We start from the raw sequence: 24,895 nt of genomic DNA on the forward strand, positions 1-24,895 counted from the left end.
GACAATAAAATAATAAACCTAAAATGTGGCTTTTTATTTATGGTTCACCCTCAATCTTAATTGACATGGCCTCTTCTAAGGAGAAATAAATATGAGGGAAGATGTATTTTTAGTAAGATTTTTTTTTGTTTGACAGCTTCTAGCTGTTTTCACAGTTCTCACAGCCTATGAGTCAGTCCTTAGTCTACTTTCATTAATTTTCTCATGACTTTATCACCTGTAAGTATGACCATACTCAGTAAAACCTGATTCACCAGGTCCTGACAGGAGAAAAAAAGAGGCTTTCAGTCAGGGCTGGGCAAACAGCAAACCATTTTGTTGAAGCCAGAGAGAACAGAGCTGCCTATTTTAAGCCTGTTCCCCCTCATGAGCTCCTTCCACCTTCCCTTTATCCATATTCTGGATTTTTTAGCTGAGTAACATCACCCTCCTTGCCAGTAAAACAGCACCTGCCCCACTTGGCACCCCCAGGCAGGTGCAGGATGTGTGTTGGAGACAACTCTGTATATCCTAGTAAATAAACAGAAAATGGAAGCAAAACACTCTTGCAAATTATTATTTTAATATCAGCGTTGCAGTTAAAATTGAACAGCCATGCAATTATGCTGTATAATTAAAAAACCAGCATGATAAAGCTTTTCATGGCAGGATTGGAAAAAAACCCCAAACCCTGTCCTTTGGGAAAGGGACACTGTGCTGGGGCACAATAGAATTCTTTGCCTTCAAGGAGAAGGTACTTAAAGCTTCTGCCTTCAGATCAAGAACACCCTGGGTGTGCAGAGGAATTTGTGCACAGGTTCCCCAAGGTACCAAGGGACTGATTCCTGCCCAGAGACTTACCCAGGACCCACAGTTTAACAGCGTGGAAAATTTGCTCTGTGTAAAAGTTAATGTGCTGATCCCCAGGACTGGCTGGTGCAAGGATTTGGAAATGGGACGTGGACTTTCCCTTTATGGGGTGAGTGACAGTATGGGCTCCAACACATCACAATTGCTTGAAGAATGTATTTTGACAGGTGCTTAATTACAGCAGAATTTCAGCAGGCATTTCATTCCCCCTTTATTGTTTTCCTGGCAGGTGGCACAGGACCGTGCCCCGTGCCTATCAAACACATCTCCACCACTTCCTCTGCTGTAAAACACAAAGAAAAGCCATTAAACATTACACACCTCCCTAATTTTAGCATCCAGACGTGCTACAGAGCTCAGCCACCACTTCTGCTGTCTCTGAGCATAATTTCCACTGAGTTTCTCCTCACACCATTCCCTCTTGTAGCACAAGCAAGATAACACTGATGCCACTTAAGAATATTTTTACATCTATGTGCTTGTGACTTCTATTTAAATAAAACATTGGTTCATGGGCCTTGACACGTTAACATAGTTAAATAATCAAGAGAGGTCTCATTTTAGTTTCAGTCTTTGCTTTACAGCATTGGAGGAAGACACATTTTGTGGTGGAGCTGAAGGATGTGTCTTGCAATAGCTCCATTATTTGTCTCAGTGCTTTAATAGATGAAAATGAGATTCTGCATTTTGTAGCTCATCCCAGAGCCTGTTCTCACTCCTCTCCATGATTTTATTCCAGTCTCCAGGTGTTTTGCCTTCAGGTAGAAGTGTTCCAAGGACTAACAAAGCTTGGAAGGTCTGACTGGAGGAGCAGTGAACAGCAGACACAATATCTCTTCAGCCCCACAACAGTTATGGATTAAAATGATGTTTTTCTCCAGAATCCTTGAAGAACATTCCCCTCCTAAGCAGGACATGCTGGACTGAGCACAGACAGGGTTAACAAAGGGAGGCAACAGCTGTGAGACAATTCAGCAGCACAGTAAGGGAAATACAGTATTTTTAAAGGAGAAGCTGCTTTGAGCAGAAATGGAACTTGAGAGCATGTGGTTCAAAAGAGCCCTGAAGAACCCATGTGGCAAATGTCCTTTCAAGTGAGAATGTCACAGTGTCAGTTGGGCAATCCCAGTTAGAGATCAGGACCTCTGCACCTCATTACAGCCATTATTGAGGACTCTGCTGCTCAGCCACTGCCCGGGGTGATTGCAGGAGAGCTGCATTAGCTGGGCTTTTACACTGCTCTTTTCTCCCCATCTGTCATCCAGTGGGGCTCTTTATGTCTAGTTACAGCATCACAGAGGAAAAAAAATAATCACTTTGTCGTAACTGGTGGCTGAGCCAGGTTGAAAACACTCAAACCAGAGTGTGAACTGCAGGGCTCAGGTTTCCTCAAGCCCTGTGTTGTCTCTCATGGCACTGAACCCAACCATGGCCTTCCTACATTTACATTAAAGCTAAAAATTCTCTATAATAGCAAAGTTCCTCTAACCAAGCTTCAGTAGTAAGGCTTGATGCATTAAGGAACTCCACTGATGGTCTGGAAATATATTTTAAACCCTGTCATACCTTCAGCTGTTAACAGAGCAGTAACTCAGGTAACAAGAGAGAACAGAATCCCTCCAGTTACAACGAGCATCTGGCAGGAGGAGGCAGCTCCAGTCATGAGAGATGTCACCCAAATGCCATTTATGAGCTATTTTTGAGCAGAAATCAGCATCCCTGGTGTCATCTATCAAGTCCCACCTCATGCCATGCACAGAAGGGCAATGGCACTGCTGAGGGGAAACCCCAGCCTGCAGTTGGGACACAAAAAGTTGCTGGGAAATCCCTCTTCTCTTCCAGAAACTGGGAAATTTATTGAGCAGGCATGGTAAGTCATGTGCAGAGAGACTGTGTGGTGACATCCATCATCTTCTGACTGCAGGATCTGAAGGAGAATGAGCACCAGTCTCCATGGCCTGCAATGGAAACAGAGCACAGGAACAGCTTCAGAGTGAAAGAACTGGAATTTGGGTTAGATATTAGGGAGAAATTCTCCCCTGGGAGGGTGGAGAGGCCCTGGCACAGGGTGCCCAGAGAAGCTGTGGCTGCCCCATCCCTGGAAGTGTCCAAGGCCAGGTTGGAGCAACCTGGGCTAGTGGAAGGTGTCCCTGCCCGTGGCAGGGAGGTGGAACTGGGTGATCTTTAAAGTGCCTTCCAACCCAAACCATTGTGTGAGTCTGTTCCATGAACACAGCCTGCATGGCTCAGTACACAGTTTTATAGACAATTAAATCTGACTATTTTACACCTAAACTTTTCTACTAAAACTTATCAGTGCAGGCACATCCCCCCCCCTTTTTGTGGGGCTGCAACCTGCTGTTCAGGGGTCAACATCACTGTCAGAAGATGCCTTTTGTTCACAAGAGAGCAGCTGAGAAGAAGCTGGACAGAAGATAACCACAGGGAAAACATGCACAGGAGCACAGACATTTCACACAACGAGACACGTGAACAACACAGAACTGATGGCTGAGATCTGGTGACACACTAAGAATTAAATTGCACATAACTGCCTCATTTCATACAACTGGGATGGTCCTGTAATTGTTAGAGAAACTGTCTCTGGAGAGCAGTTGCAAACACCTACCAAAACCCCTCCTCATGGAAGTCAGTGTTGCTGGCAGCAACATAAATCCCCTCCTGCCAGAGCAGCTTCCAAGCCTGTTAGGGGAGCACAGATCCTGCTGCCGACCATAAAGGAACTGCTCAGTGCAGTTATGCTTTTTATTATTTGTTTCTCCCTAATTACACTTATTTCTATACAACACTGATGGCAGTCCATCAGCATTTGTTCATTCACTAAAGCATTTTGTGATGCCAGGTCAGGCTTAAAAATAGACTCCTATGTGTTGTGGAGCTGAGTTTGGATGTGATTTCTTTCATAGAATGTGAGTGATTACATGGATGAATTTATCTTACAGCTCTCCAGCTTGCTTTTCATTTCCCAACTCACTAAAACCTCATCTGTAATCACACAGTAGATTGCAGCAGGCCATTAGTTTAGAAAATAATCTGTTCATACAGTTGGGCATCCTGGGCCAACTTTCCTGTGCATTCAGGGTGATAAATGATATATCCCAACTAAAACTTCTGCTTAGCTCCTTTACATCCACGGGTTTAAGGACTCCAGCACTCTCATTTGAATTCTGGCCCTACCACTCCTGCAGAGGCAAAAACTCGAGCTTTCAGCGAGGTGGAATCTTAAAATTAAACATATTAGAGCCCTTCTGGGAGCTGAGAAGAGGTTAAACTGCCTACACAGATACAGCCACTGCTAAGCAGCTCCACTACCAGTGTGGTCACTGTGCTGTGACCTAAATTTAATTAAGAGGTACTTCTACAGGGACAAAAAGACTTCTGAGGTAATGCACTGTTAAAAGGGCACAGAGCCAGATATTGGCAGTGGTGCTGTGCCTTATTCCAAACTTCAGACTCATCTCCTCTTAGCAGCTGTCGAGTGTCACTTGTGCACACAGCACAGCCAGAAGGGCTCTAAAGGAGTTCTCTAAGTAGTTTGGAGAAAGCCAGGCCAGTTTAGGATGCCATCCCTGACAGAACATATGCACCAGCTCTCACAAACCAGCGAAGCAGAAAGCCCAGCTCCTGTACAAAGGTGTTTAACATCTTCCAAACAGCCACTTTGACAGGGATGGCCACTCACTGTGGGAGGTTTTGTGTCTTGGTCTCTAGGCCAAGGTTAAAATTCATCCCTGGAATGAATGATACTGTGGAAATTCAACAGCTGGTCAGCCACAAGCTGAACAAGTCAAGCCCGTTGCTTTTCCTGTGCCAGGATATTGTGCCCTGTGCCACCCAGCACCTTTTCTGTGTGCTTCCTAAAATAGCTGTGCTGGGACCAGGCACTTGCCAAGTGAAAGGATACTCCTGGATCAACACACTTATTGGGAAATTGTCTCTCACTCAAACATTGTACTCCAATTTCAGGTGGTAATAAAAATAAAGAAGAGTCCTAAACCCCCCTGGATAAACATACCTGTAGTCTGGGATCCAGCAGCACTACTACATCTAGCATAAACCCCACAACATCCTACTACTAGATTTTAAAATCTGAGTTTAGGACTGAGTATTTATTGCCTGAATCCATGAAATTCAGCTGGAGGCCTTGCCATGGATGTGAAGTCAGAGCCTTCCAGCACTTCCTCGCTTTTACCCGAGTGTCAGAACATGCAGAAGTACAAGAGATTATACAGATAATTTACACCAAAATCAGAGTAGCATTTGCTTTATAAAAGCTGCAGTAAGTTCTCTGGAGAACAAAGCCTGCCTTTATCTGGGCAAACAGCACTTGCAGCAATATAAACATCTTCTCAGGTAGCTCCTAATCTGACAGGGGATTACAGGAGCTGCAACCACTCATGATTTGCTTTGTTTTGCTATTCCCTGACTACAGTTATTACCTCTGAGTTACTATACAAAATGCACAGCAATTCATAAATGATTGATGGCTGTGGTAAGCTTTGCAGAGCAAAACACCAAACTGAATTATGCTGCTGATTTTTTAAAAGAGCAAAGAAAATTCCTCTGAATCGTTTGAACGTTGGAAATTTATTCTCAGTGGCCTGAAGAGTCCCAGATATTAATGAAAGCCAGGAATTGTTTAATACCTCCACATCTATAACTGACTCCTGTGTCATGCCTTGAGATGAAAGTTCTTGTTCATGAACAGCACACATGGAACTAAATGGATATTTTGGAATGCCTGGATTCCAGCAGGGAACACACAGAACTATAAAACAATTAAACATGGCCATGAATATGCACCATATTTACAATAGACACACAGTTTAGGATTCAACATCCCTGGAAGCAACAGCTTCAGGGCAGGAGGCTGGGAAAGGGGCAGCTCCTGGGATGGGGGAAGTTCATTCCAGCTTTTTCAAGTCATTCATTCGCTGTAGAGAAGAAAAATCACTGTAGCAGAGGTGAAAACATGCATGGTACCAAAGTTCCTGCTATCAGGTAGAAAGAACATTTATTACAGGAAAGGAAATCGAAAACCAAAATGAGTTAAACAAGTTTAACAAGACTGAGTTTACTGGTTACTAAAACTAGCCTTGAATTCCACCACTAGAGTGTTGTTTTAGCCTCTTCCTGAGGCTTCACCTCCCTTGGAAATACGTTCTTGCAACTGAATCTGAAAATAAAGAGATGAAAGCTCTAATGGAGAATGGGTTGGTGACATTTCCTGGGGCTGACAGGGCAGGAAAGCATCAGAGGAATAAGGCAGGCACACAAAGGCTCCCAATTAACTGAGCACAGGAATAATTGCAAGACCAAAGGCACAGAGGAGTCTGGGCTGTGCCTTTTCCCTTTTCCAGTGAGCCAAATGAAAGCTGGCTCAGAAGAAATAATGACAGAACTGTGGAGCAATTTTGCAAAGAAGAGTTGCTAGGAACGAATAGAACTTCAAAAGATAAAATAAAATTTAAAAAAAAAAATCCCTCATCATTATAGGAATGAGAAGAAAGACTGTTAGGTCAGTAGGAGTGTCTAGAATTGTGTGGAAGCAAAGGGAAAATATGGACACGGAGCTAATAAAGGCAACTAATCAAGAACTGATGGTTTCAAAGAGCTTCTTTCCCATTTAGTTACAATCTTCAGGCCAACAACATCATCTTTATGAGATCACTACAAACTCCAGGCTTGGTCCATGAGGAATTCAGCTGAAAAAACTCCAAATAATGATCCTTTAAAACTCCAAATAACAACCTTTATATAATGGATACAATCTACATGTACAATTTTAAAAGTTATTTTTCTGTTTTGAAACTTGTTTTTTGTTTGTTTGTTTGGGTTTTTTCAGTGTAGGTTTTTTTCTTAGGTGTTATTCTTTTTGTTTGAGTTCTTTTTGTTTGAGGGGGTTTTGGGGGGGGGTGCAAATGAGGGATAAGAGGTTGTGCTGAGGTTATAAAGAGCACCTGGGCTGAGGGTGGGGATTGTATTAAGGTAACTCAGAGCACCTGGTGGTGTGGGTTGGGCTTAAACTGAGTTTAAGGTGCATCATACTGAGTTTAAACTGCATTTTAGGTGAGACTAAGGGGAGAGTCACCTCAAAAAAAAAAAAGGCTGTTAAGGTAGGAAAGTGTGTCTTTATTATAAATAATTCTTAGTAAGGTTGTGTGTGTGTGTTGGTGGTGCTTGTGTCTTTAGTCTTTTGGTTTGTTCATTTTTTTTATTATATCACTTCTGTTTTCTTTTTAAATCTGAGATAGGGGCTTGTTTTTGTAGGAAAGCAAAAGCTCTGGTTGCTTGAGGGCTGGTGGGGATTTTGTACCATCACCTGGGCAAAAAAAAAGTGGATAAACAAAAGGCTCCTGCCTGGGTTTACAAAACTGGCAGCAGTTGCTCACTTTGTCAATCTAAAACTGGGGTTTTTGTTTAGTGGGAAATATTCCTGTTCCCTGGGAGGAGGTGGGTCAGTTCTGATGGAGGGGAAAAAAAGCAAATACCTCAAAGTGAATTAAATCCAATATGAGAGAGGAAAACTACAAGTGCTAGTAAAGATTATGGACTGGGGCTACGTGATGATATTGAGAATTAATAATGCAAAGTCAGGCAGGAGAGTGAAAGAGAGGAGGCTCTTCTTGTCCAGGAAAGAAAAGAAGAGCTCTGTTGCTCTTTTAGTTCTGTCAGATAAAAGTCAGGGTATGTTTCTTGAGATAAAATTCAGGATATGTTTCCTGTTGGTGATTTTCATCCGTTTCAGTGCAACTGAGGAAAAAATTCTTTACTCGGTATAAATACAGACAGAGCATAACCTGCAAAGGAGAAAAAAATAGGTAATTCTCATGTTCTCTCACTGCTGGAGGTGGAATTTAATATAGAAACTCGAGAAAGAGAGATGGAGAAAGTGAAATTTCATCAGACTGAAGTGAGTTACTCTCTTGTATAATGAGTTTGGGTACAGAGCACTGTCCTGAGACTGGACAGTGAGGTGTGACCTTATCTGAGACAGGGGGTAGGACACTAAAACTGCCACTGAGGGGTGGAAAAAGTGTGTTCCAAGCATTTTTAGAGACAGCAGCTCCTCAAAACCTGATTCTTGCCATTCTGTGATCTCAACCTGTTAAACCCAGGCTTTAGCTCCCACTTGGGTGGAGAAGTAAAATTTGCAAGATAACTTTACTTATTTTGGCTCTTTAAGTTCCAGGGTCAACAAGTCTCTTTGTGAAAGAGCTTGTAAAGTGGATTTTCTGTGTGTGCTCTTAAGACATAATTAGACAGATAGTCCTGGGGCTGAGATCAAAGGTTTTGCCATGACAGTAACTCCCCCTTTTCTCTGTGTAGGCCATAATTGAGGCTTCTTTGGTGCAAGTTGAAAGTCCTTTTTGTTCTGATGGCAAAACATGCATTAAAATAATGTGTAGCTGTCAGAAACCTAATAATTCTGTAAATCTCAGGTATTTGTGCTAATCAAGCAGCATAACAGAGCTCTGTGCACCGTGAGCAATTTCTCTGGTGGGGAAGAGGCAACAGACATCTCAAAAATGGGCTTTGCATTGAATTAACATATGCTGGGCAAGCCATACATCAAGCTGTAAAATCAATACAGCTTACAAGACAAAGAGCTTGGACCATTATGCAGTTTTAGCCAGCAAAGAAAATGAAATTTCATCTCAGGAGTGCACCTAATTTGGCTAATGCGTTTAAATCTGCAAAATATTGCCTACATTTATTGGGCAGAAACTGCTTTAATTGGAAGGTGCGTTCTCAGCTGTCAGGAATTGAAAAGTGCATTAAAATAACAGGTTGGGAGAGATGGAGCTTTTGTGGAACCGAGAGGTGACTTTATGCCAATAAACGAGTTCTGTGCTGATTTGTCCCCCCCCTTTTTTATTTCTTTTCAGCTGTCACTGCGGGGTGTGAGGTTTCTTGGGCTGTTTGAAAGCAACACTCTGCAGCTTCTTCACCAGCTCTTGATGGGGTGAGAGGAGCGACTGTCAAAGGGGTGGTTTGCTCTGCAGGACGTTTGCTGTGGAAGGAGGTAAGATAAATGCTGGGAGTGGGTGTTTCCATGGGGCAGGAGGTGCTTTTGTTGGAGGTTGTTTTGCTTCCATCAGCAGTGAATTCATGTGAACCAGCTGAATGCAGAGGTCGTGCTGTAATGTATGTAAATATATCCAAGAACCCCTCGGTCTCCTCAGAAGTTTTATGTCCTTGCTCACACTCAGGGAGCTGCTGGAGAGGGAGGAAGCACAAAGGAAAGTCCTGTTGCTAATGGAACACATCACCTCTGAGTATTTATCTCCTGATAGCACTGAGGGCTGGAGCTCAGTGAGAAGGGGGTTTATGAAGCAGCTAATTAGTCTTTGCTCAGGGAAACCAGGCACAGTGTTGGCCCTTCAAGAAGGTGGTGGTTGGAGAGCTCAGTGGCTGCAGCAGTTAATAGGAGAACTGTATTTTCAGCCAAGGAACTCACTGATTAAGTTGCACTGGGGGTCAGGGTAAGTGCTGTGCTATCGATAGAAGAATTAAACCAGATGTAAAGGTGTGCACTGACTGTTCTGACCCCCAGAAATAAAATGGAATTACCTGGCTTTGTCTGAAATGGATTAGTTTAGTGGTGATTAGAATGTAGCAGGATTTGTGATAATCTACAGATTGTCAGGTTTTGCACGTGGCAGATTTTGTGTTTGAGTCTTTGGCCTCTCCTGTTTACTTATAAACAACTTGCTGCTTAGTTTTTTATTACTGTATTATTTATTTAACATCTTTTACTGCTGGCTTGGAGCTCTGCTTTCAGCTCCAGTGCAGGCAATGAGACAGAGCTCTTTCTTCCAGCTCAGGAGTTTTTGGTTGGGTTGCTCTTCCTTCTTAATTCCTCCTCCCCTCTTGTAAGGCCCGAGCTGAGTGTTCCACGTAAATCCAGTCAGAAGTGGTGAGCCTGCTCTTCCAAACTCTCCAGGCTGTCTGCATTGTTTTTAGAAGTTATAAATTGGGAAACTTCCAAATGCTTGGCATAACAATGTATTCCTGGGTGTGTGATAAGCTCGTGCCCTTGCTTTTCCGTTTGCAGTTTGAATACAGATTAGTCAGCTTTTAATGGGGCTTTAATGAAGTCCTGAGCCTTTGGAGAACTTGAGAGACAGGCTGCATGTAATTTTTGGCTCCCTCTGTGACTGAAACTGTGCAGACTGGAATGGAGGTTTGGAAGAGCAGGATGCAGATGTTGGATCCCAACAGGTGGTACCTCAGAATCATCTGTCACACTGGGGGCATCTAATGTTTGGGACTCACACAACTCTGGGAGCCTTTTGAGCCCTTAAAAAGGCTCAAAACAAGATTTCAGAGGGTTCCTTTAATAGCTTTCCCTCGACCTTTCAGGTGCCCCCTTAGGGGTCAGAATCCAAGCTACTCGATTTTAGAAACCAAATTTTGCTTAAAGCCCTTCAAGCAACAGTAAATAAGTGTGTTCATATAGCAGAATAACAACTGTGAACGAAATCAGTTCATTGAAATGAAAGTTGCACGAAAGTGTGGCATTTATTGACAAATTTGAATTGGCCTTTGAAGGACATGAATTAGAGGTGTAGACCTACATTTTCTCCTTGAAGGCACTTGATAAGTAAATGCACATAACTGTGGGGGCTCTGTACCTTAAGTTTGAGTAAATGCAGTGTATACTTTGTTCATCTCTGAATAGTAATTGAGTCCTGGACTGCATTTATAGTGCTGAGAGTAATACAACTACCATGATGTATAATAATGCTTAAGAGCTCCAGGGAGGCTCATTTACATGATAGCCAGGGAAATGGGCTTGCCAGGAATACGAATTAAGAGCCTGGTATTGTGTGAGTTACAGAATGGTTTTCAGGTGGGAAAATCTGAGTGAACTCAAGTTATGGGAAAGGAGTGTAAAAAAGGCATTTAAAATGACTGTTAGAAAGATGTGTTGGCTTTTATTTCTCCTTTGACTGAGAATAAGGGGAAGTCTCTTTCTCTGGAGGTGCTTTGAAGAGGCATTACATCAGCCTTTAGAGAACTGAGTGCCTGTTCTGTTTGTAAAGATCCTGACCATATCCAGTTTTACTGGAGAGAGACCCAGGCACACACCTCCAGTGGGAAATCCAAGGCTTTCAAACTCTGCAGTCAGCTGGGAAGGAGGGATTTTGCTTAATGAGTTTGCATTGTGTAGGCACAACTTTGGTTTGTGCTCATTCACCAGTTGGGTGTCTGATTTCTTTTGATAATATTGAAGAGTTTGAGCCTCTTGCAGGTTTTGATTTGGTGATAAAGAACTTGGTGGTCTTCCCAGGCTCCTTGGGAGTTTGCAGGGCTTTTGCTCAAGGTGGTGTCAGGTGGGTGGTGGCAGAAAGGCAGATGGGAGGAATAAGACTCACAGATATTCAGTGGCTGACATGAAATACAGCATAAAATGCACTGTCTGTCCTTTTGCTTCAGAAGGGAGTCACTGCCTGAATAAGCTCATCTGTTTTGTGCTGGCAAGAAAAGCTTTTCCTGAAACTCATTGGAAAAACTTGGTGGGTTGGACTGGCAGTGAAAGCAGCTCCTTGGGGAGGAAGGATCCCTTGTAGAATAAAAGGCAGAGAGTCAAGATGGATACAGCCGTTCCTCTTTGAAATGAAGGTGTTTGCTTCTTGTTATTTGATGGGTATATAAAAAAATGAACAGGTCTGATAGTCCCCACACTGCCATTGAGATACTGTGAATTTATAACCACTTGTCACCTAAAATGTTGAATGAAGTGCAGAGGGTGAGAGCTGGTTTTCTTTCTAAGTGCTCCCAAGCTTCATTTTAAACTGGGGACTCTGAGGGTGGGCATTTACAAATGCCACTTTTCCATGGCTCCCTGTGTAGAGGGAGACAAGGTCCTTTAGGAAATGATTTGCATCAGTCCTGACTGCAGATTGCAGCAATGGGCTTCCTTAGCTGGAATTGGCCTCTGAAAGCTCCCAGAGGTGCCTGGTCCATCATGTTCATAAAGATCCTGTGCAGGAGATGCTGCTGGAGAGATAAGTGTTGCTCTGTCATAAAGCTGATGTGAGTGCATCTGGGTGTCTGGGGGGAATGCACTGGCTGAGCATAAAGCAACTGGGTGGTTTTCCCACCCTGGAAAGATTTCAGCTTTTACAGCTGCACTCTCCTTGTTTATAAAATATATTGATCCAGCAGCAGCATCATCCTGAGTTGTGACCTGTGTCATTAAGCAGCAGCTGGGAGGTGCTGTAGTGATTCCTGTGGGTACAGGCAGAGGCAGGAATTGCCACCTGGCCTGAGAAGCTGATTCAGAGGTTTCTGTGGATGTGTCATGATGACAGGACACCATGTGCTTTAACCAGGGCCACCTGCATTTAAACTTTCATGGGGGTTTTACCTTTAAGAACCCCCAGATTTTCCATTATCAGCATGCATTTGCTACTGAGGAGAAGCAATATTTCATTCCTAGTGGCTGGATGCTGATGGGACCCTGCCTGAGCTGGTGCTGGAAGAAGAAACAATGATGATGCCTTGCAGCAACTCTGAGTGGGTTTTGGGGGGACATTTGTGTTTCCATGTGCTTCAATATGGCCAAAATGAAATTACATGTAGCTGGGTCTTGGGCTCTTCATCTTATTTTCTTATCTCTAAGAGAACAGAGCCATTCAAAGCAGGAGGGTTTCTGGGCTGAATTAGGTACTTTGGCCTATTTAAAAAAAAAAAAAAAGGGAGTTTTTCTAGAGCCTGGAAATCAGCAGAGATCAGATTTAACAGGACTGCACAGTGTACCTTTGCAGCCTGTACTGAGAGCAGCATCAGTGGCTGTAACACCCTGCCAGGCCACTGGCACTGCTGGCCCTGGCATGTGCTGTGGCACGTGGGAATGCCTGCAGTGGTGCCCACAAAGGGCAGCAAACAGGAGGCTCCCTGGGAGGTGGGAATGTGGAAGGTCTGCCAGGCTGACAAGTGACTGCTGAGGTGAATAAAACCACCCAGGGGATGTTGTGCAGGAATAATTTCATTTAACTTGGGTTCCCATGCAGGGTGCAGTGGGGGCTGTTCCCACAGCAGCCCTGGGCTCCTGGGGATTTGGATGTCAGTTTTAAGCTGGGCAGAAATCTCGAACATCCCCAGCAGAGACATCCAGGCAGCCTTATTCCTTTCTTCTTGGGATTTATGGTGTGCTGGGAAGTTGGCTGGGAGACCCAGTGCTGCTGTGGCAGCCAGTCCCTGGAATGGGCTCTGATGTCAGGAGGGGCTAAAATAAAATATCTCTTCCAGCTGGCAAGTGCCTGAATAAAACAATCCCTTTGAAAGTAAATAGTAGTCACCAAGATTGCCTTCCTACTGTACCTTAATTGGGTTGTACAAGCAGCCCATAATTTGCAATGTGTTTCCCTGCTTGGGTTCTTTGTCTTTCAGCTCCCTTTTGTGTATCTCTTCTGCAGCTGTAATGTGCTGTGATGGTTTAGATCCCTTCCTGTGACCTCATCTCATGATAGATAAATTCCTACAAAGGTTTGCATGAGATGAAACAGAAATTACATTCCTCTGTGTGAACATGGCCTTTCCTTAATTGTAACTAATTTGTGGTTAAGGCTACAAGAGAATTGCAATTCTCTGAAAATAACATTAAGGGGTAGAGAGCTTTGTGTGAACATACCCTGCAATAATTATGTGTGAATGCCATAGAAGGGCTAGAGAAGTTTTCTGCAGACTGTGTGTGGCCTTCAGATTTGGGTAGTGATCTTCATGTGGCCTCAGCATCAAAAGGGAGTTAAAAAAAGGTCAAGTTGATTATTTTTGAGAGAATGTCAATTCTCTTCTGTGCTGGAGCACATTTGACTTGAGCCAAAGTTTCTCTTTGGGACCTTGTATATTCTCATTTTAGATCTGAAGAAACTAATTGATGAACTATTTACTGGGCACAGGGACTGGGGCTTGCAGAGCATTGTCCACTACATGCTGAAACACCTTCTCCCAAAATATGTAATATAGTGATGGTTCCTGGCAAGAACAAAACCTGTCAGTCTCCTTGTTAGCTCAGTCAAGTGATCACAGGCAGTTTCTAGACATAAAGGAAGGACTGCAGATGCTACACCTTCATTATTATTCACACAAACCTGTCTTTCCTTCTGCTCGACATTTAATGGTCCAGTGAGCAGGACAGCAGCATCCTGGAAAGAAGAGCCATCCCAGCCCTCCATTCTCCACGCTCTGCTGAAGTTTCTGTTCAGAGAAGGACAAGGGCTCCTGTCCCAGGCTCTTGCTCTCTCATTAGCATTTCAGTTCCTCGCCAGAGCTGGCTCCTGTGCTCCTTGGACCTTGAAGGGTTTCTCCCGTGTCAGGGGCAAGCTGTGAGGTATAAACACAACATGTGCCTAAAACCCACAGAAGAATTGTCCCAGGGGAGATGGAGAAAAGCAGCTACAGGTCTGTTGGTGTCCCTGCCTTGCAGAGCAGAAGGAGAGCCCTTCCCGTGGCATTTTTGGGTGGAATGGATGATCCCCTCTCCAGTCTTTCAGTTTTAGTGGTGATTGAGCTGTTGGAGGTCACAACAGGGATGGCAAAGCACCATCGTGGAGCTCAAAAGACTAAAGGTCATCTGCAGGTGTCCCTGTGGTTTATCTTTTCCTGTGGAGGGGGAGGAATTGCTCAGTATTGGCAGTGGTGCAGAAGCATGAAAAGGAATTAACCTGGGCACTGCATTGTGCTGATCTTCATCCAGGGATCATAAAACATCCAAAGGGGAATTAATAATGTCTGTTTATAGCTGGCTGAGGGACCAAAAGGGACATTACACCCCTGGGTCTGTGGGGATATTGCTGGGTTTGCAGTGGGGGGGAGCACCAGGCTGCTGGGGGAGAATGATTTGCTCTCATTTAGCTGTTGGTCAAAAATACTCTGAAAAAAATAAGTCATGCCTTAGATGAGGACTGGCATGAGGTCTCCAGTTGGAAGGTTGGGTTTAGGAGCTGAGGGTCTGGTGAAAGGGCAGATTCCTTTTTTTTTTCACTCCCCAAATGATGCACAAACTCCTCCCATGGTGATCTATGCACCAATTCATGGGGTCTTTGCTGCAGGGTATTATATATCTATTTAGTGGAGATGACATGACTGTTCTGCTCCCAGACTTTCCCCTCTAGTTGCCTCCTTGGCTTAGGAAGCCACTCAAAACTCACAGCTTTTGGGCAGGGAAGGATTCACTCTTAGTCTCAAGTGTCCCAGATAGGCTGACAAATTGAGTGTTTTTGTATCAGCTGATGGACAACATTCTTTACAAACCAACTGCTGTAAGGACTTGGAACCCTCTGTAGGACTATTTCTTCTCGAGCTGGTAAAATAATGATGTTTTTAGAGGGAATAGTTGTCAACAAGCAGGCAGATAACAGCAAAATAAGTTGCTGCAGGAGAGGAACTCTATTGTTTACCCCCAAGATAAACCTCTGGCAAATGTGGAAGTGTTTTTCCACTCCTCTGGCTCGTTCCACTCCTCACTGCTCACTGTCCAGCTGTGGCACTTAACAAGTGGAAAACACAACTGCTTTTCTTGCCGGGCCCCTTTTGTTTGTGCTGGGAGGTGAAGCAGCCTGGAGGAGGCTCAGCCTGGGCTGGTCCACAGGGTTTCTATGGAAACTCTCAGCTCTCCAGCAGCTTCTCCAAAGGGCACAAGCTGTGGATGCCTCTGAGTAATTATGTTCACATGCTTCTGAACATTATCCTTGGACACCAGCAGATGCCTGCAGTGGTTGCCTTGGTGACTGCATTTTTGTGTTGTGGACAGCAAGAGGCACGTCAGCAACGCTGAGCAGGGATTTCTGCCCATCCTCCTGCTGCTGGGGGAGGATCTGCTGAAATCTCGAGGCCCTGTCTGAGCTGTTTCCTTCCCAAGGGAAGGTTTTAGTGCCTCCAGAGCTCCTCGGGGGCTCGATGTGTTGAAAAGTTCTCTTTCTCAACGAGGACTTTAATTTAAGGAATTACTTGATGTCCTGAAAAACCAGACACTTCATAGGAAATCTATTGTTGATTAATAGTTTCTCAGCTGCCTTAAAGGAATTAAATGCTTGTCTGGAGTAGCAGAAACCTCATTTTGTCATTACATGTCAAATATTGACAGATATCTGCGACTTACACTGATATACAACAAATCTCTTCCCCTTTGATTCAATAAACTGCTTTTAGTCTGTTAGTTTTCCTCTGCTGGAGTTGTTGTTGTCAGAGTTTCGTGGGTTTATGGGGCAAAACATAACAACAAAAAGCACTAGCAAGACTTTTTGTTGTTTGTGGGCTGTCTGATAGAAACTATTCTGTGTTTAGATTTGTATATGAAATGTAGCATCCAGCTGGATAAAAAAATGGGTGCTTGCTATGAATGTGCTGAAATGGACAAGGAGAAAGGGAAAATACAGCTCTTGCTACTAAAACTGCAACAACTTAGGGAGGCAGAGAGAATTCTTCAGGCTTTTTGAGCTGACATCTCCATTTTCATGACTGTGGGTAGTCAGGTGCTTGTTGAATTCTTATTCAATTTTTACAGCATGTTTGAATTTGACCCCATTTCCTCACTGGAACATCCCCTCCTTTAATGCTGTGTGGTTTTGGGTCCTGGCTGGGGAAAGAGAAGTTGGAGGGAGGGTGCAAAGTGTGTCAGCTACTGAACCAGAGAACCTTTAGAGGTTTTGCCAACACCCTACAGGTGGAGCTGGATGTTTTATTTGCAGGTATCCCCATATTACAGAGTTCCCATTACTCCCTTAAGATGCTACTGAGCATTGTGAGGTACTGGGCTGATTCCAAGGGGATGAGGTGCCACCAGTGTTAAATAATAAGGGTGCTTTTTAACTGAGAGCTGGAATAGTTTCTTACCTGCTGTGGACTGGACTGGAGAAAGGGGCTTGAATTTCTGTGAACTTGGAGGTTACTTCAGTGCCAAACAACAGGTTTTTTTCTTCTCTATATGAAGAAAGAAGCTGTTATCTGAGAGGCAGCTTCTGTCTCCTGTGCACAGTGGCAGACTGGGAATTGCTTCATCAAGCTCTTCCCTGTGGTGAAATCTCCCTCTTGTTGTCCCCTGCCAGGGGCCAGGCAGAGGGAAAATGTTTGGGTAGTGGCTGTGAATAATATTGTTCCCAAATCTTGCTTTTGATTCCCTGCTGCAGGGGAAGAAAGCAAATCTTTTCAGAAGTGATCCTCTTTCTAAGTTCTGAGGTTTTTTTGGAGTACTCTTCCCCCCATAACCAATAATGGCTAAAACAATGTGACCTGAGGAGTGTTTTTGAGGGTGCTGTGATCAGTGTGGGTCTCTTCCCAAAACCTCATTGGGGGCCACCTCTGAAAAGTGTGATTTTTAAGATAACTGGCTTTCTGGTGCTCATAAGGAGGTGTTGAAGGGCTCCCATTCTGCATTAAGGGGTTGCACAAGGTGCCCAACCTGTTGTCCTGTCCCACCTCAAAGCTTTGTGAGAGGTGCTCGTGAAATGGCTCTGTAACAACCTTTTTAACCAGACACTTCTCACTTGGGTGCAGCTGTTAATGATAATCTTTACTGACAAATGGGGAAAATCAGGCACTGAGTTTATTCCTGTGCAGTTCAACAAGACCTGTGTTAACCCAGCCCTTGCATCCCTTGACTTCCTTGCAGATGTTCCTCCTTTCTGTGGGTAAATAACCCTGTGAGTGCACTGCAGCAGGGAGTGGCTGTTAAACCTGGGACAGGGACGGGTGTATTTGTTATTTTTTTTTATAAGCAGGACTGTCCTTCTGCCTTTTACTGGCTCTGAGAAAGCTTAGTCCTGGCAGGGCCCATTAATTTTTAATTTAGTCCTCTCTATGCTGCACTGCTATTGTGGTTTATGGGCATATTATGCTGAAAGGAAGGCCTGTAAAACAGGATTTTAAAGTTTGAAAAAGGCACGGCTGTCATACATGATATGCAGGCTGTAGGAGGAATGAGGGGGCATTTATAGTACAGCTAATATTAATTATTTTTATTGTGATGTCAGCCTTGCAGGTCAACTGAGAAGTAGGATGCTGTGGAAGCCAGAAATCCCCAGACATTCAACTAATACTCATATGAAACATTGAAATGTGCCTAATTCACACTGCTGGTTTTGTGTAAAATGGTTTCTTACACAAAGCCATATCAACAATGTGATATATTATTGTGAGGAAGGATATCATTCAGTCCCACTGCTGTGGAAGCCCGTGTACTTTATCAGAGCCAGAGCTAGGAGGTCCTTAAAATAAAGAACTACTGGAAAAAACCCCACTTTTCGGTTAGCAATTTGCTGATTTTAATTGCTAACCAAGTCTCCCTGTTGCTTGTGCTCTGCCAAGGTTATTGGCAGTGTGGAAATCTCCCTGTTGTCTTCTAACTTTGATGCAGCACAAAGTCCTCCAGGGGATATTTATGATTCCCCCTGCTTGGTTTAAAAAAACTACCTGTGAGGGGAAGCTGACAGCAAAATACTGGCTGTGATTCTGTTAAGCTTTGGGAAGAAAGCTTTGGAAAATCAGGAGAAAACCCTGCAGGCCTTGGAGGAGCTGTTCTGCACCCATCATGTGGGATGCATGAGAGAGGGGCTCCTGAGCTCCCTGGAAGATGTCTGCTCAGGCAGGTGTTTAAGAGGTAAAAATTGCTTCCTCTGAAATCTCCTCCTGAGTTGAGAGTTTCCCAAAAACTGGAATTCTGGTGTTACCCCACAAGGACCCCTCAGAGGGCACTTAACTAGGCACAGTTAAATACAGTCAGGGGGAGCTTCCCTTGCTTTGCTTTGGGATTTCAACCTGAGCTGGGAAGGGAGGCTCAACTCTCTAAATAATCAGGGAATGGTTCTGCTTCGATCTGCTGAAGAGTTAATGGATTAATGTTTTCAAAATAGCTGTGCTTTGTGTGCTAGAAACTCACATGTTGTCATTCTTGGAACTTTGGAGCTGGTGGCTTTTTTGGGGCTTCAGAAATTGAGAACCAGCTTCTACTGACACGTGTCATTGAGCTCACCCATTTTCTTCATCTGGAGATCCTCAGTTTGTAGACTGGGGACGAGGCTGGGGTTTGTTTTCTCTGTATCAGTGTGAGAAAACAGTTGAATGTGGAAATAAGGAACACTAGAAACACTTCAGAGCTGCCTTACTTGTTCTTCAGCCTGCCTAGAAATACTTAACTTGCAGCAAGAGCTGGGCTGTCCCGTGCACTGCCTGAAGAGCTCAGCTTAAGAACCAGCTGCCTTGCTCTTGTTCTTGAAAAGGTTGCTGACAGAGAGGGGGTGACTGATTTGAAAGGCTCGTGCAGCCTGAAAATTGCAGCATCTTAAATCCCCGAAGCTTCCCTCCCTCAAAAAAACACGGAAAGGTAATGAAAACTTGATGAAGCACGGGAGGAAGTTCCTAGTCAGCAGACTGCAGTGGTGGGGAATCGGATTTCCACAGCTCACTAACCTCTTAAGTGTTTAATAAATCCAGGAGATCTGTTCCAAGGATAAGGTGGCCCTGGTATCTAACCAGACAGGCTCTACCTGCTGTCATCTTTCTTCGAGCTGACCCCGCACAGCAGGACCAATTACCCAGCTAACAAAGTGGAGACAAGTGTCTCCTTTTGTGCCATCCCGTCCCCTGAGCCGATGGCATCGTGGTTGCCATGGCAATGTCGCTTGAGAGACCGATAATACTGGGAGTGGCTGAGATAAAGCGGCTGAGAATGGGGGGATGGAGGGTTTTTTTCTCCTCCTTTTCGTATGGATTTTGGGAGTTAATCGTGTGCCCTGGCATTGGCAGGTTGAGGGATGGGCTCCTCCGATCACTTGCTGTGGTAAATGGGCAGGTTGAAAATGTGGCGGAACCTAAAGGCAGGTTGGGAAATGAGCTGCTGCTGTGTGGGGTGGCTGTGCAGAAATACCTGAAGGAAAAAAACCCTCCTTTCCCCGCAGTGCAGGGGAAAAAACCTCTCGGGCTTTCCTGCAACTTGCTTTTTGAGCTGTCCCACTCGGTGCAGGTGACACTTGTTTTGTGTTTCAGTGTAGGAATTTGTGTCTCTCGCTCCCTTGGCTGCTCCTGAAGGAATTGCTCCTGCCCAGGGAGTTGTAGATCTTGGCAAACAAAGAGTTACAAAGCTGAGGTTTTGCCAGGACAGGGGAACTGGGGAGCTGATGGAAGCTGGCAGTTGATGCCCTGATCATCTGGCTGGTGGCAGGGGACCCAGCTGGCACCTCAGAAGTGATCCTGAGGGTGAGCTGCTTGTCTCTCCATCCAGGAGAATCCCTATGGAACATATGGAGGTGTGCTTTATTTTTTTAGAGAAGTCACCTGCTTGACCCTGTGGCTGGTGATCAAAGTATTTCAAGTTCTGAACCATCTTTCAGCTTCTGAAAAATATTGAACTAAAAGGCAAGTCTAAAGTTCTTCCTTTTTTTTTTTTTTTTAAAGGCTGTCTAAATACAATTATGAGCAGTATAAACTCTTGACAGCTGACTTGCATATTTGAACAATTCAGCAAAATTGGAGACAAGTGGAAGCAGCTTTAAGTGAAGCCTTGATGTTCAGGTTCAGGACTGGCAGTCAGCCTGATTTGTTGGTACTGACTTGTTCAGGGATCTTGGGAAAATTGTGTCCCAGCTTCCTGCCTTCCTTTGCTTATTCAGTATTAAAAGCACTGACTGATTTTGAATGGTTTAATATGTCTCAGCTTAGGGAGAATCAAAAATACCATGTCCTGATGCTGTGTGTAACCAGACTGTCCTAAACCAGGATTATTTTCTGTGCACAGAATGGGCATATTTTTTGCAGTTTTGTCCTGGTTTTGCCCTGTCAGCCCAGGGATTGATGACCATCTCTGTTCAAGCCTGTGTTTCCTCTGGCTCAGCACTTGTGACTGTAGTTCTGGGTCAGAGCAATGTTACCTGGACCAAACAACTGTTGGTCAAACTGGCCAAGCTCTGGCTCAGCACTGGGAACCTCAGTTCTGTAGAACTGGCTTCCAAGTGATTATTTTTTTTTAACAAATTCTGCCCTAAATGGCATTTGTGCCCATCAGGGATGTGAGATGTAGCTGTGTGAGGGCACAGACCTTGACTGGCAGCAGCAAAATACTGATTTGCATGGGGAAGGCAAATCCTTTACACAGTGCACATAATGCACATTGTAAAACTGTTACAATAACATTCACTGCAGCCATGAAAACAATTTTACAGCAGATTAAACACACTTAGAAAAAGGGGCAAGATGAGTGAGAAGGCAATGCTGACACTAAATTAGGCTTGAGTCAGCAACAGCAAGAGAGCAGAAGAGAAAATGAGAAAATATTCCAACTGTCCTACTGTGTATTTTTTTTTTCCCAGGCCAACTCCATTCTGTGTTCATCTGTTCTGGGGTGCTGTTGGATTGAGAAGCTTTGCTGCTCTCCACATCATGCCTGTTAGTGGGAAATGATAGACCTGAGATGAGCATTAACTGGAACAGTGCTCAGAGGGCAAGTCACTCACATTGTTCTTGGACAAATAGTCCTTTATTGGATTTGCTCTTCCTTCTTTGTCAAATCCCATGAGCTGTGAGTGCTTGAGAGCCTTGGGTTCATATTTCAGAGGATCACTTGGTTGTCACCAGCATTATGTGATGCATTTGAGGTGTGTTATCAAGTGTGTGCTGTTCCTATGCATGGCTTGGAATGTCTGTCAGGCCAAATTGTTTGTGTCAGTGAGGCACAGAAGCTCAGGAAGATGCTGGGGTTTAGTCTAGACACGGTCTTGAATGGTTGCAGGCTGCAGGGGAAAAGGAGTTCTGTGTTCAAAGCCACTGTAAACCTGCAGGAGATTGTAAACCACAAATTCTGGATGTGCTGAATGCTGGTTTTTGCCTCTGAAGTTGTGACCACACAGGCAACAGGGTCCTCAAATGCAGAGGAACCACTGCCCAGGTGATGGAGACATTGCTGAAGGCTTTGAGCAAGTCCCCACCGCTGATTAAACCTGGAAGGTCAAACACATTTGCTTCAGCTGCTTGGTTATGTCTATAGAATTTTCATTAATGAGCTGTTACTTCTTGACTTTACATGTGTGTGATGGTTGATTATGCAGGATTATCTTCCTGCAGCACACAGACACCTGCTAAAAAGGGAGTAATCTTGTTAGGAGCAAAATCTCATCTGATCGTTAAACACGGTGTGCTTACAACCCACTTGTCAGCTCTGCCTAATTCAGCATGCAGGTCTCTGTCAGAACCTCTATTGATTCATTGGGATTGCCTGGCATCTTTGGAGATAATAATCTTGCATGTCTGACAAGCTGCTGGGCTCTTTCAGAAGCAGAGTTGGTCATAAACGCTGCGGGCTGTGGGGTCTGGTTGGCTCTGTGGAGATGTCCTGCCTCCTGTGAGCCTCCTTGTGTTCCACAGCAGCTGGCACAGGACTGCTCCCTGCTGAACAGGGGTTAGGACAGCTCTGCTGGGTTTTAAACTTAGCTTGGGTGACAGGGAATGGGGATTCTTTGCTGGTTTGTATCCCAAAAGTGGATAAATTTGTGCAACAAGGGCCTGGCCCACCAAGCTTTGCTGCGGGGAAGTTTATCACTTTTCCTCCCTCCCTCTTTGCTTCCAGCTTGGATAGAAAATAAACACCTCAGGTCAGTGAATTGTGCTCCTAAATCAGCACAGGAGCTCTGAGGTCACTGATCAGAGCCAGGGGTTGTACCTATATGTCCAAATAGGGTGCTGGTGCCATAAACCCGTAGCATTTCATGGCTGTGCCACCAAAATGATGATCCAATTGCTACAGTGACATCCACGATGCTCTCTGCAGCCCTGTGCTGGTCCCACCTTCTCCCTGCTGCCCTGTTTGACCCTACTGTGTTTTCCTCCTTGCCCCATTGCCCAGCCCAGGGCCAGGGAGGTGTCACAGGGATGTCCCCAGGGACAGCAGGGCTGGTGTCACAGGGTCCCCAGTGAGAGCTGGGCTGGACAGGTGGGAGAGGAGAAACATACTGAAAAGGACAGATCCCAGGCATCATCCTTGTTTTCTTTTTCCTGGAGGAGGACCCCCCCAACACCAAAACATCGGGTTTGTGTTACAGCAAAGGTCTGGCCATGGTGTGTTACAGCAAATGGGCAATTGTGTGTCTGCTGGTGGTACAACATCTGCCTCTCAGCTGATGTGGTTTGGGTGCCTCAGAACTGTGTGGTGGTCCGTGGAGGGAGATGTGGCATGGGTGAAAACAGCTGGGTGAGGGGATGTTGGACGAGGCTTTGGGCAACCTGGGCTAGTGGGAGGTGCCCCTGCCCATGGCAGGGGGTGGAATGAGAGGAGCTTTAAGGTTCCTTCCAACCCAAAGCTGGGATTCTGTGGTTCTGAGTGAGACATGGAGTCTCTGAGATGGGGGAGAGCTCACCCGAGGGTGTCAGCCAGGTTGGGGCTCTGATTTGTGTCATGTCTGGCCAGCTTGAGATGTCTCTGAGTCCAGCAGCTCCCTGGAGTTGTGCTGGTACCCACAGCAAAGGCTTTGAGGGAAACATTGCCATGATGCACCTCTAGCAATGTTTATGGCAGCTCAATTAGCTGATTAAGGGGGCTCTTCTGGTCTGTGCAAGGTGGATGTGCAGTCCTTTTTGTTTTGTTAAACAGGACGTGGGTTTGTAGCTTTTGAACCTTTCATGCCTGTTCAGGCTGCCCCTGTTGCTATATGGTTCTGCTTTGTGGAAGGAAGGTTTGCAGATATATATAAGTATATATATATATAAGTGTGTGTGTGTGTGTATATATATATATAATGCCAAAAAATATATATAAAATGCCAAAAATTCCCAAGGGAAGCCAGGATATGGGAGAATGCCTGTGGAAGGTCTCCTTGTGGAAACTTGCTTGTGAATTGAGTGAATGGCAAAGGACATTTTGGAAGGTTCTCTGAGATGCAGGAGGGTGCATCCCTTGTAAGTGTGGAGGAGATGTGCTCCTTGTTGTAGCTGTGTTGGCTTGGACCTGCCCAGGGTCCAGACAAGCCCTTCTGTGACAGGGCTCTCTCTGTCTCTGCATTTGCATGAGTTTATTTGAGGGTGTCTGATGGAATACTGCAGAAGTTCTAACTCTTGAAGGATGAGAGGAGGTTAAATGAAAGTCGAGAAGTTGATTCTATCAAGATCATCTGGGATTTTCCAGTCTGGCAGATTCATTACTTTCAGAAATGATAACTGATTGTATCTGAAGAGGTGAAGGGAAGAGTGATTTAAATCATGTCCATTACCTGTCAGCAAATAATGCTGCATGGAGCTGTGAGGAGTGAAATGAGTGCATTTGACACTATTGTTAGCTCTCCTATTTGACTTTTCAATGAGAGCTACTACCCGTGCTTTTTTTTTTTTTTTTTCTTACCCACATATGCTTCAGGAAAATTTCAATTTTCATGACTTTTCTCTTGGTAGGGAGAGGTACCTGTGGAACGTGTACAGTGAGTGCTCATGGATAAGGAAGGCCAGGAGAACAGTTTATGTATTCAATCTTACTGCAAACACCTATCCCTGCAGTCACTGATGCAATATTCTGATTGTTAATCACGTTTCTATTCAGCAAACAGTTTTCTGAAGTGTTGTTTGCACTCTGTCTCAAAGCAAATATGTATTTCTGATTTGAGAATAATGCCAAGTTTAAGTAACTTCTGTTCCCCTCTTAAAAAAAGTCATTGCTGTTAATTAGTCGTGGCAAGAGAGGAAATACTTATTTAAGGGAGTAGTTTACTCTCATTGCAGCTCTTCCTGTGTGTTTATGGAGATGTTTAGGAGCTGGTGCTGGAGGAGAGATGTTAGTTCTTGGAATCTCCTTCTGCCTTGTCCTCTGGGTGCTGAGCATGTTGGCAAACCAGCCAAAGCCTGGCTGAAAAGAGCCATCAGAGACACAGGTAATTCCCAGTGGGATGGGATTATCCCATGGTCCAGCAACCCATGTGCTGGCTCTGGGTGGGAACAGGAATTTTGGTGCCTCCAGGGAGTTCCTCAGCTGTGGTGCTGTAACAGAGGCCATTTGACCTCTCTGCAGTTGCCTTTGCTGTTCCAGTGTGCCCTTCCAGCCTTG

Source organism: Manacus candei, unplaced genomic scaffold (genome assembly GCF_025592945.1).
Source record: "Manacus candei isolate 608988 ecotype Guabito, Panama unplaced genomic scaffold, ASM2559294v1 h1tg000086l, whole genome shotgun sequence".
Classification (NCBI taxonomy): domain Eukaryota; kingdom Metazoa; phylum Chordata; class Aves; order Passeriformes; family Pipridae; genus Manacus; species Manacus candei.